General features: G+C 37.6%; 1 protein-coding gene across 1 annotated transcript in view; it reads left to right on the forward strand.

The window, feature by feature from the left end:
- The window catches only part of LOC115626150 (brain tumor protein), a 48119-nt gene that overhangs the window by 11893 nt on the left and 11886 nt on the right, over nt 1-24340 (forward strand). Inside the window, exon 2 of the mRNA XM_030521414.1 lies at nt 22451-22725. The gene's annotated coding sequence lies outside the window, so the exon portion shown is untranslated. The remainder of the gene's footprint in view (nt 1-22450; nt 22726-24340) is intronic.

Below are 24340 nucleotides of genomic sequence, written 5' to 3' on the forward strand. Positions count from 1 at the left end.
TTGCTCTTTCACTGCGTCAATTTCTACTTACAACCCAACTTGACCTTTGAGAGTGTGCGATGGGATTGAAAAGCTTCAAGATAGGCCTCTGGAGATGGGGTTGGAGTATTAAACTCACGAGTACAAAGGAGTTATCTTTTTGTTAACTCGACTGCCTCGAGACTTGAAAACTTTCAACAATTTGGCGGCACAACCGAAAAAGCGCTCCAATTAGCCATGGGTTATAAAGCGAAGCATGCTGACTTTGGAGCGACTCCCTTGCGAAAATTCAGTTCAAAGAACTTTGAAAACTAGTTATTAACAACTGGCGAACAGACCAACGGACTGAGACAAATAGACAAAGAGACAGACAGAAGTACATATGTAAAACTTTTCACACAAATGGCAGATAGCTGGAAAAAATCAGCGGCTTTTTGGATTCATGTGAAAAACCAGCGAAGCAAATGTTAGTGGCAATGTTCATGAAATTGTTGACCGGACAAAGACGAACTGACGGACAGAAAGGCAGGCCAGGCAGACAGAACAAAAAGTGCCATTTCCGCTAAAAAATAAATAACAACACAAATAATCTGCCGCAACTAATATTTATGCCGGTCTCGCCGGCGGTACACAGACAGAGTGCTCAGTGGCAAGAATCGGACTTTTTAGACTTACATATAGAACATTTACAGACGGTGGCAGAGCGCCGTCAACAAATTATGAACGTTGACCTTTTTGGCCAAATTTTCCACTACGAACCACACTTAGGTGAAAGAACACACAACAGACGGTACAAAACGACATTAGAGGCAAGAGGTGATGGACACTATGGGGTATACAACAAAAAAGAAGATGAAGAGGAAGACGCCACGCGCTCCAAATGGAGCAACAATAACAACAACGAGCGAGCGAGCGAACGAGCAAACCTAATGACAGCTGGCAAAAAAAAAAGAAGAGAAAGAAAGAAGTTAAGTAAATAAAAGCGCAGAGAGCAGCATGAAATAAGATTGTGCCAAAAGAACAAAACAAAACAAAGCAAAGCAAAAGTTTTGAAAAGCAAATAAGCAAAAGGCTGAACATACTGCGAGACAAAGCAAATTTTTGGCCAAGAGCGTAGACAAAGAGCTAGAATGTGAGTGGAGGGGATAGGAAGGGATATGGTCGGTGGGTAGCTTCGCTTCGATTCCCTATATACAGTATAAATCGCTTGATGACAACAATTTGTCACACTACTTTTGTGAAAAATACGAAAGCTATTCATATGTTCTAGAAAACATACATTTTGAATTAGGGAACTATTCATTAAATTTTGGTTTTAACAGAAATAAGATTAATATTAAGATAGATTAGAAACCGTTGAAAAGGGATAAAAAATACATTAAGAGATTGTTAAATAATAAATAAAATACATTTTTACTTAAAAACTTATGCAGCACAAACACACCTTTCGCAAACTCAAGTGTTCTGTAAAAATGCGATGAGTTGTTTATGTGGAAATTTGTAATTCCAATTCCAATAATTTCACTGAAAATTTTGGCTAATTTTTGATAAATTCATTTACTTCGTTTTTCAAGTTTTTCCTTTTGAATATTGGTTACAACTCTTCATAAAAAATGTAAATGCTGATTTTGTTAAGGTTTCATTTGTCGTCATCTCTATGATGGCTTGATATATTTAAAGAAAATTTTTAAAGTATCATGAAACTATGCTTCAAACTAGATTCCTCATCAAATGAAACGAAGACAGATTCTCAAATGTTGGGATAAGTCAATAAATTCATTTGCAAATTTACTGCTTGTCTGACCATGGCTTTAGTCTTATCTAATCTGCTTTATTAACTTATTTTTATACCCTGTATCGAAAGGATGAGAAGCTGAACATATTTTGCGCGTTTTCTCAACGTTTTCTACTGTATATCGTTACTTATATGTAGCATGCACTATACAATATACTTATGTATCTATAGCCCGATGCTGGCTATGGCTTTATTTGAAAGTTGAAATGCTGCCAGCCAAGAGAGGCAAAAGTCAAGTCAAGTCAAAGCCTAGGTGTAGAGGCTGTTGGCCATAAACAAGTTTGAAACAAAAGAACAGACGCACAACAGACCAGAACATAACCCCTGGTGCCCGCATCCGCCGCGCGTTTCAAGATCGCAGACAATCTCTGTGGTTGGGCCTCAGTGGGTGAAGGTGTTTCAGTTGCTAAGGAAACGAAATGGCATGTGAAACAAATCATTGAGGTCTAGGGCTAGGGGTATGTGTATGACTTGATAGCATTGTACAATAGTTTTATTATACCAGCTGTGCTGTGCCATAAATGCTTTGTAGTTGATCGGTGAACCCTTACAGATAGGTCTGCTAAAGACTCTTTAAACAATTTGCAATGTACAGATCCGAAGCTTTCAAACTCTTAGATCTGAAGATATAATTAATATTATTAATTAATAACATTCTACAAATTGCGCATTAATTAATTAAGTTATTTACATAATGTCTTCTTTCAAGAGCTAAATAATTGTTGACGAATGCCTTCATTTGTATACCCTGCACTTAAATCTTGAAGGGATATATTAATTTTGTGATTAAACACGCAGCAAAAGAATAAGTAGAAAATATAGACAAAAAAATTCAAAAACTATTCGAGCGGAAGGTTTAAATAGTCATTCTTTTAATATTTATGCAGATAAAATTCGATCATGTTTGTATTTCGACTCATAATATAGATATTGATAATAATAATAATGGCTAAACATATAAAGGGCAGAACACATTTTCTACATATTACTCAGTTTCTATATAGAAACTATACTGTATATTGCTGCCTATATTAACATGTTCACAGAACTTCGAAATATAGTTAAAGTATTCTATAGTTGTTGTTTGCATTTGGGTTCAACATTTTATCTTATCATTAAAATTGTTCAAGTTTCTGCTACGCCCACAAGCTTTATTTTCTTTACGGCTATGCTTGTTAAAGCCCCTCCCTAAGCCACCCAGTCCATCATAGTTATTTACCTTTGCTGCCTGACTGACGGACTGACCCCACCCTCTCACCTTTTCATTTTTACCTACCGCAGTATTTGAGAAATCATTCAAAGTGACAGTTAAAGCCGCCCATAATTAACAGCGTTCATCAATTACACGAACCACACACACCCACCCACACAGACACGCACGCACGCATACACACACATACGCGTACACACACCCAACCCCCGAACCCATATTAAAAGAAAACCAACCACAGACAAAGCTTTAAACGGCAGGCAGTAAACCATCCAGCCACTCAGTGAGACACCCCCGCAGCGAGGGGCAATTAACATAAAGTGCCGTTGTAATGAGCGAGCCAGGAGCAGTAGAGTGAGTTATTCAAGAATCGAGAGTGAGAGAGAGTAAGAGTAAGCGTTGTCGTGGCCTCTCTCTTTGTTGTCTTTTCGAACTTATTAAAAATAATGTGGGCACTTAAAAGCTTCCGCCACTGTCAGACGCAAATACTCCGAAACGTTTCACACGTATGTATGTATGAACATACATATGTTCGTATGTGTCTCCACTCCACGCTCATTGGCAGGCATAAATCGTGCTGTGTCCTTGGATAGCTGGCTAGCAACTGGAAATCCAGTATGCTTATGCCTCTGCTCACCAAGAAGACAATGTGCCAATCAACATGTGGAGCAGCGGCAACATTCATCATATCTCACGTTCGTGTCCAAGTTTAGAGAACCACAGAGCCAGAGCCAGCATGTTCTTCTATCGACTGGCCTGTCTGTCTGGCTGGCTGGCTGCCTACTTGGTATGCTATGCGGGCTTGCCTTAGAGCAATAGACAGACAGCTTAAATGAAAAGGAGGGGTTAGGTAAGGGGGGAGTTCAGCTCATCATACACCTATACATATGTATATATGAAAATGCCAAACATGTGCTGTCTGTCGCCATCGTCGTTGCTGTTGTCACTTCCGTCAAGACACGAGCGGACAAGCTAAGCTTGCTGTGCTGCTTAAGCCCAGTTTACACGAATCTCATTTGATAACATAACAGAAGCCATCGCAAATCATGCGCTATAGAAATTATTTCACGTTTTGATAGGAGCAAGACATTTAAACCACTAAAACATATTAGGTTTTGAAATCTGCTTTGCAATCTATTTTATTTTCTTTCTTAGCTTTTAAATTGAATATGTAACTGATGTAAGTATGTCTCTTCTTACCTTTATTGACCGACTCACTAAAGAAAATCCAAAATTTTAAGTATTTGAAGGATCAAGTATTATTCATTTTCCCTAGCCTAACCCTTTTATGATCTCAGAAGGTTTCCTTCACTCAATTTCATAATAATACTTGTTCCAAGCAGACAAATTTTAAAAAGAAACAAAAAATGTTCAAGGAAATGCGAAATACCATAATATGTATTTTTGTTTTTACCAACAACAACTTTAGAATAGTTATATAATTGATATACCAAAAATTAATCACCCTTAGAAGTTTAATATTGCATTTATGAAAAAATCATATAAATATTGAACAGCTTTAAGCGATTAGGTTCATAATTATTATAAATTAGTTCAGTTGTACTTCTTGTTTTGTCAAACTTTGTTTCACTTCCTTATAGGGTTTAAAAATTATTTAATGTGCTTTTAATTTATGAAAAAATAAACGTGTTTAGTGTTTCATTTAGTTTATTACCTTTTTCTTAGTCGTTCATTCATTTACTTAATTTTGTCTTACTCATCTATTTTGAGTAAAATGTGAAAGATTAAACTAAGCATTAAGTTGAAATATAGGAATAACTAGAACGCTTTAAAAATTCAGCTTAAATCTATTGGTTAGAAACAAATTCTTCATTAAATGAAAGGTTTTCCATTGCTTAAATTATTAATAAATTACACAGACGAAAAACGTTTTCCCACGATATTATCTTTCTTTACAAAATCAGGAGAAGAGAAGCCTTACATGACAATATAATATGGAGCCAATGAAGCAAAAACTATAGACTAAAAACTATACTTAAGGCGCAATATGAATTTCCGCAATAGCTGATATATTTCACAAGACTATCTGTACGTTTTGTGGTTGAATATACCATTAATAACTGGAAACTCCATTTCTTTTATTCTCACTTAAATCAAATCCGTTTTAACACAGCTTTTCGCCCAGGACATTGAACTGTCAGCAGACGAACATTCAATAATGATAATTGGAAAAAAAATCAATACTATTAGGCCTCCTAATCCGCCAAGTCTTTGGTTACTCACACAGCCAGCTGTATTAATTTATTTGATTGTTTGTTGTTGCTAAGCTTCTTTTTTCCAAATATAATTGTTCAAGCAACAAGTTTATAAATTCTATTTTTTTTTTGGCCATTTAACTACTTTGGTTTTTTTATATAGTATTGTTTGTTATTCATAGCCCGCCTAAGCGTGGAACACACGACGCGGGTCGACGGTTAGTAGTTTTTGTATTTCAGCTTTTGTTGGTCGCTGATTGTTGGTTTATTGACATCGCTGTTGGCTGCGCTGCCGGCGTTGACATCGCTGCCTGCGCACTTTTTTCAAGTTCGTGAATTTTTTAGCCGTTCGTTGACTTTTTGACGCTGTTAACTTTTTTTTCTTTGTCAATTTATTATGTCCAAACTAATGTCATTTTAGCACTCTTTTTGTTTTGTGTCGCCGCGCTATTGTATAATACTATATTTTCTAGCTAAACAGCAAACGCCAAATACCATAATTTAAATTTGGCAAGAGTTTTCGCAATTTCTGCGAACTAATTAGAGGAAAAACAGGGGCGCCTCGCCTACTGATTGCACGCTACTACAAGTACATCCCTTTCCTTTGGTTATTAGGAGGGGCTTGGCCGGCTATCAATTACTCTGCACCTGTTCCCCTACTACCACTATTTGATGGCTTTTGAGTTGATAGGTATACAAATTAGCATGTTAAAAAATAAATATAATAAAGCAGAAAGAAATTCCTAATTTCAAAGTAAATAGCCTTTTATTGGATTTGGGAAAGCTTGAGTGTATACAGAGAATAGTTATTTATTGAGCTAGTTTAGAGTTAAAACTGCATTGCCTTGTTATATATTACACAGATGTTTTATTAATATTTGAAGAATAGGATTTTTTTTTTCTTTGTAATATTTTGGAATACTTTTACACCCTTGGATAAGTAACTGCGGCCTTTATTCTGATTTTTCTAGATAACGTATAAAAGTGCTATTATCGCTAGCTGTTACTTTATTTGAGTAAAAAATCAATTTTAGCTACTAAGAATAATTTGCCCACCGTTCGTTTCTATACGAACTATTTGATAAAGTGCGCTGAATTTGATAACAATTTAGAATGACTTAAGACATTATAAAAAACTAATAAACACCGAATTTATTAACAATATCATAAATACAACAAATATTTTTGCTACTATGAATCGTTCCTATGCCAGCTATATAAAATAATGATGCAATATTATGGTTTGTAATAAAGTTGTTATGTGTATGGATAAGACAAGTCATGTTTGGTGCCAATAGCTGTTATAGTTCAAAAGATATATATACTGATGAACATGACAACAAATAAACGGATATGGATAGCCAAAACATATTCAAAATTTAATAATAAAAAAAGAATATAGCAATTTCTAAATAATAAAAGCCTTATTTTTGGGTAGCGTGAATGAAGAAATTACGCAACACTGTCGATTTGAGTTAGAGCCAACATTTTAAACTATATTTAATATTTTATTTTAAAGTGCATGCTAAAAGTTCTTAATATATTCATTTCCTATAACTTGCACGCCTCCTCGCATACATTATAAGCTTCTTAGTAATACCGTTTCACCCCTTCAATTATAAAGAACAAAGAGGGAGTTCAAACTGCACCCCAAAGAGCTGAAGCTGAAGTTCGTATAAGTTCGTATTTCATGGACTTGATTGAAATTTCCTGCACATGGCGTCGGCGTTGGGGCCCCCTCATTAGTTTAATGCGAATCACACATGATGAGGTCAGTGGGAAACAAGACGAGACCAGTCGAGTTGAGTCGAGTTGAATCGAATCGAGCCGAGCCAAGAAAGAACGCAAAGCGCTTTGTGTGTGGTGCTCTGAAATAATGAGCGGACATTTTTAGCTTTAATGTAAGCGGATATTATATTGTTGGCCCTGCTGTTGAAAGCTGAAAGCTGAGAACATCTTCGGACGGTTATATGGCGATGTGTGGTCAAATTGTTGCCAATTTAATTCTTATAATTTCACAATATTTTGCAATCTTTTAACACTTGAACTGTTTTTTTTTACTTGCAGGTAAGAATCAATCATATAGCCTTGGCCAAGTTTGGAACGACACATGATGGTCTGAGAATGTAGACTGATACCTTTAAACTGCTCTTTTGAAATTGTGTATGTATGTGAAGGTATACTATATAATATTATATGAATCATCTCACATGGCAGTCTCAGAGTCAATACAAGAACAAAATGTTTCCTACTTAGAACTAAGCCACTCATAAATTGAGCGTATAATTTTATGGAAGCCCTAGCAGGCAGTTCTTTGCATAAATAATTAGTTCTTTTATTATATGAAATAACCTATTCATGGCATATCCAGAACCATAGAACAAAAAATTATTTTAGACAGACACTTTAAATAAAATTGATTGTGCCAGTAATATCAATACATGTTGTAGAATGTGTTAAATTATTTTTATTCAAATAATACAAATGCTATTTGAAATTGTTATATTCAAGCTAATATTTTAAGGTAGCAATGGGTTATAATAAAATCAAAGACGTAGTTGTATTTTTAGGGTCTTTGGAACGATTGATCTGTATTCAAAAAAGTTTAGTTCATGCATGAATTCGCTACAGGATTAGATATTTCGGGTAGTACTGTCATCTGAAAATTTAGTAATTATAATAATGTGATCTGTTTTTGTTGCGATTTGAATCGATTTACGAATTTTTCAATATCACTCTATGAGAAATCACACGCACTGAAACAAAACTCGCTTGCTTTACTTTACTGATTTCTTGGAATCTCCGAGGATCGATTTCGACAAATTTATTCTGTGAAATGTTTAATTGTGAGAATGCACGTGAAATAACAGTGTAACATAAAAGGTTTATTAAATACCAAACCCTACGTAGTTTTAAAAATTATCCATAACTCAAATCCCTTCTTTAGTTTCCCTCCAAAGAGAAAACTACATTCACATTTATATTGAAGAATGAACTGGCGATTGCAAAAGAGTTCTCTTTGGGTGGCCCAAAGCGGTTGGTAGTCAGATATGACGTAATCAAACAGAAGCTATGTATAAGGCATTTGTTCGCTGCGAAACTAACGTAATTGAAATGCTTTAATAGCGAAACCAAAACCTATCACTAATAGGCGTAACTAAACTTTGAACGCATGGGTTTTACATTCTAACTTAAAATATTTAAACAATAAATGGGTCGACACGTGTTTAGATTGATTGTGCTGATTATTTGCCATATTTATATACTCTACAACCGAAGGATAAGAAGAAGGCATGAAAGAGCCCACATTATTGGAGCATGTCGGCTTGACTGTCTATACATTCGTCCGTCCATATGAACAATGATAACTTTTAAAGTGTAACATCAAGGGACTTAAAACTTGACATGTGGACTTGTCCTTTCTGTGTACATAACAAGTTTAGTAAAAGTCGCATATAAACTCTTTATTTTATATTTCGACTATCGCTCCAAGTTGAAACATAGTCTGACATTTAAGAATTCTGATATTTCCGATTACAATCCCGATCACAAAATACAACACAATGACCACCACTTCCATTTGGCTGGCTTATTTAATTTTATGTCGATCGAAAAAAGCTGACAGTTTTGCCAATTTCTGCTCAAATGGGTTTTCTACTTCGTTGCACATTCAAATTAAAAAGGAAAAAATTTAATATGCAAAATTACGCACTTTACTCTTAACTTCCCATTTCCCATTTATGAGTTATTCGTATTATTTACTCGTACTTCAAGTGCACTCTTTACACACAATACATACACACTAACCTTGCACAACTTTTACACACACACACACACGTTTCATTCGATTGGAAGAAGGAACGAGAGAGTGTCGACGCTGTGTTGCCTGGGAGGAGCGACAAGCTGCCTAATTTCCGGTTTCAAGTGTCACAAATTTATACCCAAAAATTATTGAAAGAGCCGTAACAACAAATACGTCTGCATTGTTGTTCCTTATGGCTCTCCCCCCTCCCCTATTAATTTTTTTCGGTCCACTCTCCTTGCCTATGCACATGCCAACAAGCTGATTGGGAAACATCTGGCGGTGGCAGCGACGTCGACGGCTGCCGCGACGCTCGATAGGCGACAGCTGCTAAAAAGGCCTGCTGTTGTTTTGTATTGAGAGAGGAGGCCCAACGCATTTAGGTCTATTTCTTTATTCTTTCACTGAGGTCGCCTGGCTTGCTTAATTGGTTGGTTTTTCGGATATGAAAGATGAGCGCACGATTGAACTGTCAATAAAGCAATAAAGTAAAAAAGTTGAGGTTGTCTCGGAGGATCTTTAACACTCAACAAAGAACATTGCCCTTTTGGCAGTTATGTATTTGCTTAAAACAATGCATATAAGTGGTATGTACTTACTGCATATGTACATACATATGTACAATTTATTTCATTGTCTTGTGTAAGTTCTGCCATTGGCATGACGGACAGAAATTCGTTTTATAATTTTATTATTTTTTGTGCTACTGTACCGGGTTTATAATTCTTCATTGTCGTCGTAGAGTCGTTCGTCATGTTGTGTATATGGAGTTCATGAACCGCCGGCAAGGACAAACCACAAGCAGGCAGGCAGACCAGGCATGCAGCTAGCAGGCAGATCAGATCGAATCGATCACAGAACACCAAGCTCGGTTCACCGAAATGGAACGAAGACAGTACGCCTGTCTCTCTCTCTTATGCCAAAAGTCATGCATGTGCCACATTCCACTTGTTTCTGCAGGCTGGTTATCGGGTAGGGGCAGGGGCAGCATGAGAATTGGGATTCGGGCATTGGCAATGCAGGCACAGTCTGTTGTCCGCCACGTAGTTTTGTGTTTTTCCTCTTGCCACTTGAACCCATAATTCTCAGAATCCAGACAGACCCAGACGACAAAGCAAATAAAACAGGCAGCATCGGCTGCAACAACAACAAAAACTACAACCCAGCAAAGCAAGCGGCGGGGCCTGTCGACTGCCTGCAGAATCTTTAACGTGACTCACGCTGGCTCACGCGGCTTATGGCAATGCAAGAAAAAGAAAGAAAAAATAATTGTTAATACATATGTATTTACAAACATACGTACATGTGTATTTTCAGCTTGGCAACATTGGCCAAAAGCTTGCAAGAAATCACTGACCTTGACTCTTGACAAAGTTTAAGGCCCTTTTAGTTGCCAACACACGCACGCAAACAGACTTAAATGCTCTCTCTCTCTCTCTCTTTCATGCACACACACACATATGCAGCATAATTATATAGTCAAACGTAGAGCGCGTTTTTTTATAGACTGGTTTATTGTGCGCTGTCTCTGCCGGCGTCGCTGCTGCGTCTGCGCGCTATTCTTGAGCCGCAACATACAAACGCACATGACGCAAGCGCGCGTATACATATACACACACAGCAACTTTTACATTTTTCTTATTGCATCACGAACGATCGACTAGAAAAAGTAACAGCTTGTAACAACTAGCCAAGTTCTATGTGCTGGTTGTTGTGCTTAATTTTTGTTGTTGTTTTTGCTGTCTTAGCCATAAAAGTCATATAAGTATGTATGTACAACTAAGCTACAAATGTTGGCAGCAAATTGTATTCTAAGCAACATCATTGTCTTGCGCCCGTCTCTGTGGCTTTTGCTTTGTTGATGTTGCTGTTCATATTCTTTCTCTGTGGAAAAATAACAGTTTAGTTATGTTTCGTGTTAATGTTGTTGCCTCTGGGGCTGCACAGTGGTATGAATGATGTAATTCACAAGTCTGTATAGACCAGCTTGACAAGTTTTTATTTTTGCAAGCTTCCGCAAAATTCCCATTCTCTTCACATCAAATGGCATAAATATGCATACACAGATATTCCCCCTCAAGTTAGCCGAAATTTTAATAAAATAACAACATTTGATCGAGAACAAATATTTTATCGTGGTAAAGAAACGGGCAGGTTGATCGTGAAATGGTTAAGACTATTAAAACTCTATATTACAAATCAAAAATTAGTGTTTAAGAAATAATATTAACATACAACTTACCGAAGCAAGCTTTAAATGAAATTTACATTAAAATAAAGAACGGTCGTAACATTAGAATGCGGTGTAAACCAAATCCAAATAATAATAAGACAATGGCGATTTGTTCTTAGGTTCCAAAAGCAATTTTTCATTCATTGTTTTTACTAAACTTAACACTTAATTTAGATCTGTCTTTAACATTGCTGTAGCCCGTAATAGCGAAAATAACTCGATTTACGTATCCCAATCAAGACATAAAGTACCATTAAGTATAAATTGCCTTTCGAATTACATTACCACGATTCACATTTTCGATTGTTTGTGCCACTATGCGTCATAGGGTTGCACTTACAACGGAAATAAAGGCGCTTTACAAACACACACCAACTTCAAAATGCATTCGTATATACACAAACATGTACATGTATATTTACATGCTGTGTCCAACACGGTCATTTGATGAATTAGGGTGTGTACGCATATGTACTTCTATGTATATGTACCTATGCGTGTGCGTGTGTGTTGTTTAGAGTTGTCTGCAGGTCGAGTTGATGAATTTTTAAGCTGTTGGCCTTTTTTATTTTATATTGTTGTAAGAATCTTTGCCCACGCCTTGGCTGTTATTTTATTTTACACTTCAGCTTTGGCTTGGCTGGCTGTGTCTTAATGCCAGCAATAATTACCGTAAAGAGCAAACGACTTATGTGTAAGAGCGCCAAGACTGTGGGTGTGTGTGAGTGTGCCTGTGTCTCTGTGAAGAGGAAGCATAGTTGAATGCGCACCATTTGCTTTGTTAATTTAATACAGTTTTTCTACCTACCAGCAGTCAGCCCTTTTGCAGTGCAGCATTGGTGCTCTCCTTTGCTCTCTGCTGTATGGGGCTGCTCTCTTTGTCCATAACAAAAGTAACTGTGTGGCAGCAATCAGAGTTGTCAATTCTTGAGTTTCAACAAAAGCTACATTATCAAATAAAAAAAAGTTAGAAATAGCTAGACACTATAATACTGTTAAAAAGTTAATTTATCTGTTGGTGTAACAAAGTCTGTCTCAGCTCTCTATTTTTATTTATAGATATTTTTCTTTTACATTATTTGGAATTAATAGCGTTTAACTAAACAAACACTATAGTAGAAAATTTGCAAAGATTTCATTACATGTCGTTCATTGAACAACACGAACTTCCAAAGACTATTAAACTCTCTTTTCATATTATTAAAATTATTTCGCAATCGACATTTGAAAAACTCGAAAAGTGGCCGAAAATAGCTAAATTGGCAACACTGTGTTGCAATTATGCGCCACTGCAACTCGTCGTTGACTCCCACACAAGGGGAGTACGCTGCTCTCGCGCAATTTATGTTCTGCCTCCTTCTGCGCCACCTCCTACTTTAGTCAGAATTCGAGTACGTTAGCATGTGTATGTGTGTGTAGGAGGTTGTCAGAGGTCAGTCTCATCGCTGGCAGCGCAGCCGCGACTGCCACATAGCATTTTCCTGCCACGTTTCATTGCCATTTTGTTTCGTCGTTCTGTGGCCCAAACTAGATTTTGCTACATGTCGTGTTCTTTGTTTGTATGTATGCATGTGTATGTGCGCGTCGAACTGGTTGTGTGAGTTTTGGCTTGGCGTCGCTGTGTTTCATTGCTAGCGTTCCATATGCTGCCTTTCTGCTGCTTGCTTGTATCTTGTAAATTCTTCTATGTTTACTCATTCAGTTCTTAGCGCTCGCCGCATCAACAACGTACGCGTCGTCGCTGTCGCCCGTCGCGTTCAACATTTCGGGCTCACTGATTGTTAAAAGTGTGTGTGTGTGTGTGAGCTGTGCAGCGCAAAAAGCAATAAAAAGTATTAATAATAGTGTAATAAATAAATAAAAGTGCAGAGCTCATTTCCATTTGCATTTCTGTATGGTGTACGTATACAAATTATTTAAGTTCTTTTTTCCTGTTCTCTGCTACACAAAACGGCAACGACGCCAACGCAGCAGCAGCGGTGGCGTTGGCAGAGTTCATCAACTTGCTTAGAATCGGCATCAGCAGCAGAAGCGCAGTGTGTTTGTATGTGTGGTGTTTGTGAGTGTGAGTGCGTGGCTACCTTGGTGTGGTGTGTGTGTATATCTTAATACCCTATACCCAAAAGGTAAAAGGGTATACTTAATTGAGTGCAAATGTATGTAATACACAGGGGGAGGCGTGGCAGAGCCCATATAATATACATATGTACATATATATGTACATATGTATATATTCTTGATCAGCATTACGATATGAGTCGATATAGCCATGTCCGTCTGTCTGCTCGGCTGTATGAGTGTTTATTATACATAAAATGTAATAATAAATATAAAAAATGTAACTAATTTATTGTAGGGAAGAGGGTACAGGGTTTCCACGAGTCGGTGGCGTACGACTCTACCATTTCATTCTTGTTTTGTTGTTGTTTTTTATTTTTCCTTTTTCCTGCTCGCTTTTAATGTTTCATTTGTCTATGTGGTAAATGCAGCCGTCTCTGCCGCTTCACTTACATTGCGCTGTTTGTTTGTTGCAATGCACTCCAATGCAATCAACGGCAACAACAACAATAAAACATAATGCCGTGTGGCTGCCTTCTCTTCCACTTCCTGTACTGGTTGTTGTGTGTTTTTTCTTCTTTGCTTTTCGTTGTGTTTGTTCTTTTTACCGCGCGTTTTGTGTGTTGCTGTTGCTGTTTATATCAACTCTTACACTTTTTTTTGTTATTATTATCTCATTGTACACTGTTGTTGTATTTTTTTTATAACGCTGCTGGTGCTGTTGCCGTTGGTGCTTGCGTTTCAAATTACAGTGGCTGCCACGCCAGTTGGCTCAGTGTGCAAATGCAATGCTTAAAAGTAGTGAAATAATTTCAAATTTTAATAAAATCGTCCTTTATTAACTGATTTAAGTTCATCGTGCGATTATATATCTGCAATGGTATTAATGACTCAAACAATTCACAATAGGCCATACAACATAAAAGCTTGATTTGGGCCTTGATATATGATTTTTAGAAAGTGATAAATTGAATACAAGTGCTGTCAAAATAAAACTTAAGCAAGAAGTGGACTATTTCATAAATATATGATAGAGATGTGCATGGTTGTGTTAAAAAACTATGAAAGGAATTATTACCCAGAATTAAAAGCTCACCAATTATTAAACATATTTTTTGTCAAACTTCGTAAAGTTGTAAATGGAAAACAATCTACATAATACAAACTATTCATGAATTTATTTTTGAATACAAAACATATATAAACACTTTGTGAATTTCATAGATATTTGTAATTGTAGAATTATCTTTGTTTGTCACGCGCTTATTTCTATCCCAAAGAACTGAACAACTGATTTGCTAAATAAACTGCAAAATCTCATAAATGACAATTAATTATGTACTCATGTATGTACATGTGTGTTCGGATAAATGTTGACGATTCCTAATCAATTTCATCACTTCAATGCCATTATTACAGTTTATCAAAAAGTTCAATGATTTCATGGAAAAATTCCAATTACTGTTTGCCCTGCGCAAAAACAACACTTGAAAGTCAATAAACAATTGTATGTGTGGCTGTGTGTGTAGGTAGATGCATAAAGCAATTCATTAAACACATACATACTATTCTCACCTTGTCGTCCTCACTGCTGCTGTTCAGTGAAAAGTGCAACAACCTTTGAGGGCTAGTCTCGCCATACTCTCTCGCAAATAATATTGAATTAAAAATATAAAAAAAAACCGCATTCACTTCAACTTGAGAGAAGCAATACGACCTTGCGGCAAAACCGTGCCCACTTATTTGGACGCAACTGTATAAACAATGATTAACATTATGCGTATGCTGCTGCTGTTGTTGTTGTTGTTTTTCAATGCGGAAGAATAAAACATGGGCATTTTTTTATAACAAAAATTATTACGGCAATGTTCTTTAATTTTACTCAAAAGCCGACGCTTGTCGGTGGCGGGCCGGGCCGAGTCGAGTCGAGCCGGTCCACGTCTGCTGAGCCAAAAAGTCAAGCCGTCCAAGACGTGTGAGCAACACTTGACTGACGACCAACGAACGCTTCAAGTCATCATTAAAACATATACATGCAAGCATGCATATTTATGTGTTTGTATTTGTTTTTATTTACGTTTAGTAAAATCTAAAAACGTGTTTAAAATATGTACATATGTATGATATAAGAACCATATGTTTTACTTCATTCGCTTCTTGTTTTACGCTCGATTTCTTGCTGCTGCTTGCAAAACAGCTCCGCTCTGCCCCTTCCCCTAGCGCCGCACCCAACTCAACGCTGATTGCAAGCTGCCGTCATGCACAACTTAATGTATAAGTATACATATGCATACATATGGGCTTATATGTATATACATATATGTATATGTGCATAGTCCACTGATAACAGATAAATTCTAAAAATTAAATAAATAATTGGACAGACCTTTCAGAACTCGTTTGTATAAAAAATTAAAGCAAAACTTTGACAAATTAAAATTTATAGTTTTTTATTTTCAAATAATAAAAAAGTTGAATTCAGCTTTAAACAAAGACGCTCCATTCACATGTTTGTTAGTATTTTTTGGTTGTTCATTTCTAATCCATATATATCTCGTTAGATCGGTCTTGAAAACTGCGCGTGTCTTAAAACGCAGTCACGAACGCGCACGTTTCCAAAATTCACGGACCTTTTTGTATGTCCTTTCCTAGCTCTTTATTGTTTACAATTATATACATTTTATTTTCCATTTGCTTAAGCATAGTTTCGTTCAAAATTCATATTTATGTTTTATTATAACTAAAAAATGAGCTCTCAGACCTATTTCCATTTCTGAATTCGATCATATTTGTCTAAATCGATTTTGAAATTCTAAATGAATGTCATTTGTAAAAACTTTAATTGTTTGTAACCATCCTGTTTTTATAATACCGATACGCAATCATATTATTCAAAGCATTTGAATTTAATTCATATTATTCACGAAAGGGTTTTAACAAAATATTTAGATATATTTAAATTTAAAACCGAGACTAATAATAATCGTTTATTTTAAACTGCTATTTATATTTATACTGAATTTTATTAAAAAAAATTTTTATCACTTTTGCTGTGGGTTTTTCATAAATTGAATTAAAATGAATTCTAGGCATTAACAAAATTCAATACTATTAGCTGGGTTCATATAACAACGTTGGAGATTTCATAAACAAATGCTTTTGCTGAGTGGCAGGAACTATTTATAATGTGTGCTCACTGTTCATATATACTCGTATGTACGATTTGTATGTATGTAAATATATATATGAGTATGTACATTGTTTTTTACTCCATTTAAATTAATTTATGAGCATTTTCGCACTGCCTTGCAAACGAAGTCGTCTTTCTCGCTTAAATGCAAAGTTTGTTAAGTTGTTGAAGCGTTTTAAATTGATTTTTGCATGGATGGAATAGCTCCGCCTTTTCAATTTGTAGATATATATATATAGTATGCATGTACATAACACATTTTTATATATGTATGTACATATGTGTATACATATGTTTTATCACCAAGCATCTTACGTAAATAGGCAGCACATAAACTTATGTTTGTGCAATATGCATTGGATTTCCTGTACTCTTAAAAATGTTCTCATCCATTATTATTTCCCTTATTTGGAAGCTCGTCGAATTTCTACAAGCAAGCACAATTGTTTTCTAGAACTCTGTACTCGGTTGGTCGCGCCCCATCGTCAATCTTTGTTTATGTACCAATTTCATGTTTGCTTCCATTATCAAAAGCTCCAGGGCACGCTTCTCGGTGGCGGGGTTTTTCTTGTTGGCCATAACACGTAATAGATAAAGAAAGATATACAATGCATATAGACACTTATACAAATACACCTAAATGAGTGACAAGACACAAAAATATGGTACAACTCTAATTGAAAATGTTAAAGCACAGATACAGATAGTAAATATTTATCAAAAAATTTTACACGTTAAAGACGCAAGACACGTACCATTTGATTGGCTCGGCAATGAGCGTTGACAACCCAAATTTGTTGACCAAGACACCAGAGAGATTGTAAATGCTCCTCAATGTCGATACAACCAAATAATCGAAACTATGTTTTATGTTTTTAGAGTGGATTTTTTATTGAGTCACAAATTATTCACGATAATGTCCTCACGCTAAGCTGAAATAGCCATTTACCAGCATCACTTTTAACAGACACGACTGTATGCCACTGCTAACAGGACAATGACAGATTCACAAATACACACACACACATGTAAACAGACAGACATTTTAACTCATTAACAACAGAGCAACAGCGCAACAGCGCAGCAGCAGCCAAGGCTTGACTTACAGCAGCGAAGCATCAGTAGCAGCGTACGAATCCAATCAGCACACGAACCACAGACACTACAAAGCGCAGTAAGAAAGAAAAACTTGCGCAAAAAAAACAAGCAAGAAAAACAAAAAGTGCAGCAGCCTCTCTGCCAACGTCAACGCTGTTGACCTGCTGCAGCATGAGAGCATTGCGACTCTTTCTGTCGTCGTCGTCGTTGTTGTTGTTGTCGCCTGTTAAATTGGATGCTGTCGACGTTCTTTCTTGTGTTTCTTGTTGTTGTCTGTCTCTCGTCTGTCGCACGTTGCCTTCGTTGCGTCGTCTCCTACAACAATAAAACTCTCTTGTGTGGGGGCCGCCAACGCTGCCGTTGCCATCACCGCGGCGACTTGTGCCATTGTCTTCTTCTTTCAATAAAATGCGTCGTTTCTGGCAAAGTTAAATTTCATTGAGATCTGCCTGTCGGCGATTGCTACGCTTCTGCTTTGGGGGGTCGTGCTGCTGTTGACGCATAACCCCATGGACACCGAAAACGGACAGAACGTTAAGTGGCGCAAGATAGACTTTTATATACCCTGAAAAGTTGTTCTTTTTACACATTGGAATTTCTTTTAATTCAATATGATATTTATTTTGAAAATTGATCAGCGTTCATTACTTGCATTACAAATAATTTGTGAGAAGCACAGAGCAACAATACCTCCTTCTTTGTGTTATAACATACATTGGACCAAACAAGTATACTCTTTCACCCTTCGAGAACAGGGTATGAAAAAGCTGCCAGCCAGCAGCTGCCAATTTATGGCTAAAGAGGAGGAGTTGTCGGCGTCGCAACAAAATTCAACGAATTTGCTGCGCTTCGCCAGAAAACAAAAAAAATAAAATAAAATTTGCATTGAACAGCAATGGCAGCGGCGTTGGTGGGTCGGGTCGTGCCTTGGCGGTGCCTTTGTCATTGGCGATGGCAGAGCCTAAAAAGCAGAAGAGAGAGAGAAAAAACAGAAACCAGCAGAATTTTTTATCTGCAGGCTGCTAGTTTTTTCTTTTTGCTGTTGTTGTTATTGCTGCTTAGAAACGCAGGTAAAAACAGCGAGGCGAACATGTCGTGCCTGTCGTGGTGTTGTTGTTGGCTACGCTTTGTTCTGTTTTATGGCTTGTGTTTTGTGCTGGACTTTAAAGTTTTTTGTTTTATTTTGCGTGTCATGCTCTTTGGCATTGTTGCGGTTGTTGTTGTTGTTCCGTAGCTGTTGGGTACCATTGAACTCTGCTGCTGCGCTGCTGCAACCCCCAACAATTTGGAATGCATGGAATTGAAACTGAGGCCCAGAGCTCCTGAAGCGCTGACACTGCAATTATTGGTTGTTTTTGTTTGCTTAGCGAACGTTTCGTTGCCATCGTTTTAGAATTTTGTTGCTATTTTTCTGCATTGGAAATTTCGACAATGAGGAAATTGCCGTTACTTGCATATTGCATTTGATATGCATAGAGCTTAGTTGCCATATATGTATGTATGTATGTATTTATGTTTGATAGCTTTTGTGTGCTGTCGTTGTAGGACCGATAATAAAACAAAGAAAAATTGCCGCTCTGATATAAATTAATATGTCAAAGAACATTCAAATAAATATACAAGAATTTGTGCACTAAACGACAAACGAACTAAAGTAACTAAAAGAACGATTAATTCACTCCTCGGAAACGATTTCCAAGTTCTAGTGTCTGTATGTATTTTGAAAATCTTTGAAATCATGGTAGCTGCTGTTGTTGCTGATGTTATTGTTGTTTCGGTTAGGGCGTGCGTCCCATTCCATTATTAAGTTAATGCGCTGTTCCTTTTCTCTTTCACACTTTAAACTTTATATATGATGTTATTCCTTCTGTTGCCCACCACCGCCACACTCTCCAGCCATGAAATTTATAATCTTGTACAAATTGTTTTGCATTAGTAATGCTTGCGCTATTTGTTCCACTTCTCACATGGCATGCCGCTCACCGCTCTGTACTTAATTATTACGGTGCCAGCTAAACAGCCACACCCGCGCACAGCCACCCCTCTTCTTGGGTCGTGCGAGTAGTTGCATTGCGCCTGTTGGCTGATTATTAGCTATTTTTAAATTATTTTACAAGCACTCTGGAATTCTTCTTACATACATACTTACATACTTACATACTTACTTACTACTTATGTACATATGTTCATACCCAATCCCAGAGAGATCGACCCTCACCACACAATTCGTATGCAAAAGAAAAACATATGGCGTAGACATCGGGCCGACACCCAATCCAAATGCACAATGAGTCGAACAGTAGACAAGCGATCATTATATTTCCATCATATGTATGTATATCACATCCAACTATGGTTTTTATTATCCATGGTTGCTACTCACTCTTTAATAAATATTAATAATTGTTGTTGTTGTTGTATGCCATCAGAGCACAAAATTTGCTTGCTAATCTTATCAGCGAACCCTCACAGCCACTATCAATTAATATATATGTAGGTACATATTTTTATTTTGGATATTTTGCTGTCACAGTCGAAGCTCATATATTGCTTGTGCTTATTAATGGTTCTTGTTATTATCGTTGTTGTTATTGTTGCTATTGTTGTTATTGTGATGACAGTTCTTTGCTATTCTTATATTATTAACTAACCTGTTTGGGAAATGCGCACAAAATCTACAATGAGTCAGTTTTTTTTGGGTGGTCTGACCAAACCAATTTCAACATAAATTTTTGTTTAAAAAAAATAAAAAGCTTCTTCTAATATTATGAAGTCACGCTTTAAATGTCGATAAGAAGAATGCACAACGGTACAAGTGATCGCGTTAGCCAAAATTTGCAACAGTTGGCAAATGTGCATGAATTCGAGTTAGTGCCAAATGAGCGGGCGGGCCACATAAAACGCACCAACATGCAAGCAACATAATAAAGTGCAACAAAAAACATGCCAACATGATGTTGCAAAATAAACATGCACATGTTTTTATATACAAATAACATATAATGTGTACAGACATATGTATGTAGGTACGTGATGTTTGTATGTACATATGTATGTATTCATGTATGTTGTGATTTATGTTATGCCCGTCGTCTGGCTTTTTTTTTACCTACTATGGGCATGTGTACAGAAAATTTTCTGATGTGCATTTTGTTTGTCTTTCTATTGCTGTTCGTTCTTTTTGTTGTCATTGCTAGTATTTTCCAGCGGCGACTAACAAACAAATCAAGCAACAGAAATGATAACAATGCAACATACATACATACGCAAATATGTATGCTGCCGCATGCCTCGAAAGTTCTGCGGCGTCATCATCAGCACCACCCAAACAGCCCTACACACACATACTCATTCAGATTTATATGTATTTACATACATACATACATGAATGCATACATACAAATATACACATGTATGTACATAAGTGAGAATGCCGCCAACATTTGTTGTTGCTTTTATTTTGCGGTCTCATCGGTCGTTGCCCAAAATTGGGAAACATGCGCACACGCACGTGTGTTATCGGTTTATCGTTAGGCGCTTCCTGTTTCACGCTCTCGCGCTCTCTAAATCTTTTCCGTTCCGTTCTCTCTGTGAATGCGCAACCTGTAGCGCGCGAAAAAATATGGCTATGAAAAATTGTTGCTTTGATGCTGCTGCCACTGCCGTTGCTTCCAGTGTTGCCAATTATTTAGTGTAAAAAAAAGATAGGCTAGCAGCTTAAATAAGCTAGAAATAGCTAAACCAGTTATACAGATGAAGTGCTGTGTTTTTTTTATTATTAAATTAGCCTCAATACAGAAACAAAGCTTTTCAACTTTGCAAACTTTTTTGGAGTAAGAGAAGCCTGTTTCAATTAATCTGCTATTCTTGAAAGATTTATTATTAAAATGTATTGTACAACCTAATGACAATAATATAATAATTTTCAACATTTATGTATGCATTTCGCAAATGTTCGTTGAAAAAGTCCAGAACTGGAAAATAACCAACTTGACATCACTGATTGCTTTCCTGGGCGGTTGTTCTGAGTGGTGGGTGACTGGCCGCCGCCATTTTGCTTTAAGGGCTGCAATTTTTGTGTGCTTTCGTTTCTGTTGTTTTGGTTGTGCGACCGGCCCGGCATTCAACAGTTTCGGCTTTTGCGCTCTTCACTATGAGTGTGTGTTGTTTGCTAACTGTAAATAGGAAATTTGTGGCGAACTTATTGATTTTTCCCCAACTGAATATACGCCCCTGCCTCCTCCCTGCTGTCTTTCTCTCTCTCTCTCTCTCGCTCTGTGTCTTTATTTCTCTTCTGCCTGCCGTCCCGGTAATTGCAGGTAATATTGTTTTATGCCGCCTTCATTTTCTCAGACAGACGTTACGGAACGGAACAGACTTGTCAGCGTTGCATTTTTCGTTGTCCACCCACCACAAGCAACAAGAACGGCAGCAACAGCAACAACAACAATAATACTGCGCTGCAAATGGACAGGACATTGCCTGCTGTTCTATGCTCTCTGCGGCTCCTTTTCTCTGTCGATGCTGACGTCGCTGCCGTGGTGTTGCCGTTCGGAGCTTTACCCGGGTCGCTGCATAATGCGCATAGTTAGTTTTGCAGGGAGCTGCGTCGCGTACGCGTCGCATTTTCCAGGACATTCTTTGTTAGTCTCTCCGTGTGCGTAATTTGAATTTATAGCTATCTCGCACGTCACGCGCGCCAAGGCAAAATTAATTACAAGAAGTGCATAAACACAATTGTTGCCAAATGTTCCATTTTACAGGGAATATACAAATAATTTCATAAGTAAAAGTAATCAGTGCATTAATATTACTGATATTTTGTGAAAATATTACTAAATAACCGTCCTCTTTCGTTTCTGATTGTAGTGTTTTTTCGCTATCGTGGAGCACCCAAAAGTATGCTTTACTTGTTACATGTGAGCAACAGAAGTAGGCGCAACAGCATAGCAGAGACAACAACCACAACGACGACGAGACAACAGCAGCAAATTTAAATTAATTGCAAAATTGGCTGCGCAAATTGATATCAAGCAGGAGATAATAAAATAAAAACAGGAATAAGAGGAAATAGTGGAAGTGGAAGTGGAAGAAGGCGGCGGCAGTAAAAATACGAATAATAAAACAAATATAATACTTCAAAGGTAAGTCTGCGCATACTTTTCAGTGTGTGTGTGTGTGTGTGTATGTGTGTTTGTGTGTATGTGTGTTTGTGTATGTGTGCATGATAAATGTAAAGCTAGTCTAGACAGAGTTGCACAGACCGCTGCCCCCCAATTGTTATGCGCTGTGTTGCCGCTTCACTGGGCGCTGTTATTTGGGGTTGATTTCTCGTGAGTAAGTGAGTTTTTGGCGTTTTTGCTTTCACTTCAATTTGCGCCCCGTTTTTTGTTGACGGAAATGGCTGGAACTCTGGCGAAACTTCTTTCGCTACCGCCCGACCAACTGACAGACCGACTCCCTCCAGAATTTTTGTTTACTTTGCTATTCATTGAGGGTTGTGCAACCCCTACATAACGTCTATCACCTCTCTCTCCCCCCCTAGCCCGCTCGCTCTCACTCTCGCGCTACCTTTGCTTTGCTAGCCGGCAAGCAGTTGTCCGGGGAAACAACAACAACAATAACAACGCACTTCGGTGCGTGCGTGCGTTTATTGCACTCTATGTTGATGGCTGGCTGTAATGGAGGGGTGGCAGTGGGGGACTCTGGCTGCCTGGTGGGGTACAGCTTCGCGTAAGAAATTAGAATTCTGTTAAAAAGCACTTTGTTGCCATTTTGTTGGCAGGCGGCAGTTGTTGTAGAATAGTTTTATTTAAGCAAGGGATAAGTTGAGGGTGCGAGGAGCTCGACGTCATTTAATAAACAGGTCACAGCTGCGTAGGGAACACAGACGATGCCAACACAGACTGACTGGAGTAGGCAATTAGCTAGAAATTATGATAACAAGGAAAAAGTTTGTGCTACTTCGCTTAATGGATGGGACGGCTGGTGGGAGGGGATATTAGGTAGGCGGGATTGAAACCGCGTCATGGGAACCACTAAGCGGTTAAGAAACAAAATGCGGCATGCCGGTGAGTCATTGAACCAGAACTTAAAAGAAAATCCTGTTGTATGGGCAAAAGCATGAGTCAGGCTACAAAGGGACTCCCCTCTTAGTCATGTACTTTATATTTTCGCCCTAATCTAACGCCCAGAGGGGACCTTAACTGAATTTTGTGATTTAGCCTGGCAAAAACAATTCCCAATAAGTGGGAATCGGTGGTTTGGGAATGTACTTGTATTACTTTTCATTGCAGAGGTGAAAATATGTGGCATGAGATGGGGTCATCTGACGAATAATTTATCTAACACAAACGAGCTGTTTGAGGCTTGATGCAAAATTTTTGTTTTAGACAGTGGGGTTGAACTTCAATTCGTATGGTTTACCACACACTAACTAAGAACTAAGAGCCCGTTTCTCAACTAGCACTTTCGCAGGGCATTGATACCCGTTGAGTGGAGTATGTGCTCCTAAGGAGCGAGGGTGGCTTTGGACCATCAACCCAAACGAGGCAGTGAATCCAACTCGAATGCGGTTCAGGACCTTAAAGTAAAAGCAAGACATGATTCCTTTAAAAAGGATGGAAACCACGGAGGACTGCTTGAAGCTTCTCTTCTTGCCCATAGCTTTTAAAGCAGTCCCTTAATGAAGGTCCCTAACGATGTACAGGAGTGGCCTTGCCTTTGCACTTTGCATCGCAAGTGGAAGAAAATGTTATT

Source organism: Scaptodrosophila lebanonensis, unplaced genomic scaffold (assembly GCF_003285725.1).
Source record: "Scaptodrosophila lebanonensis strain 11010-0011.00,11010-0021.00 unplaced genomic scaffold, SlebRS2 tig00000080-arrow-pilon, whole genome shotgun sequence".
Taxonomy (NCBI): Eukaryota; Metazoa; Arthropoda; class Insecta; order Diptera; family Drosophilidae; genus Scaptodrosophila; species Scaptodrosophila lebanonensis.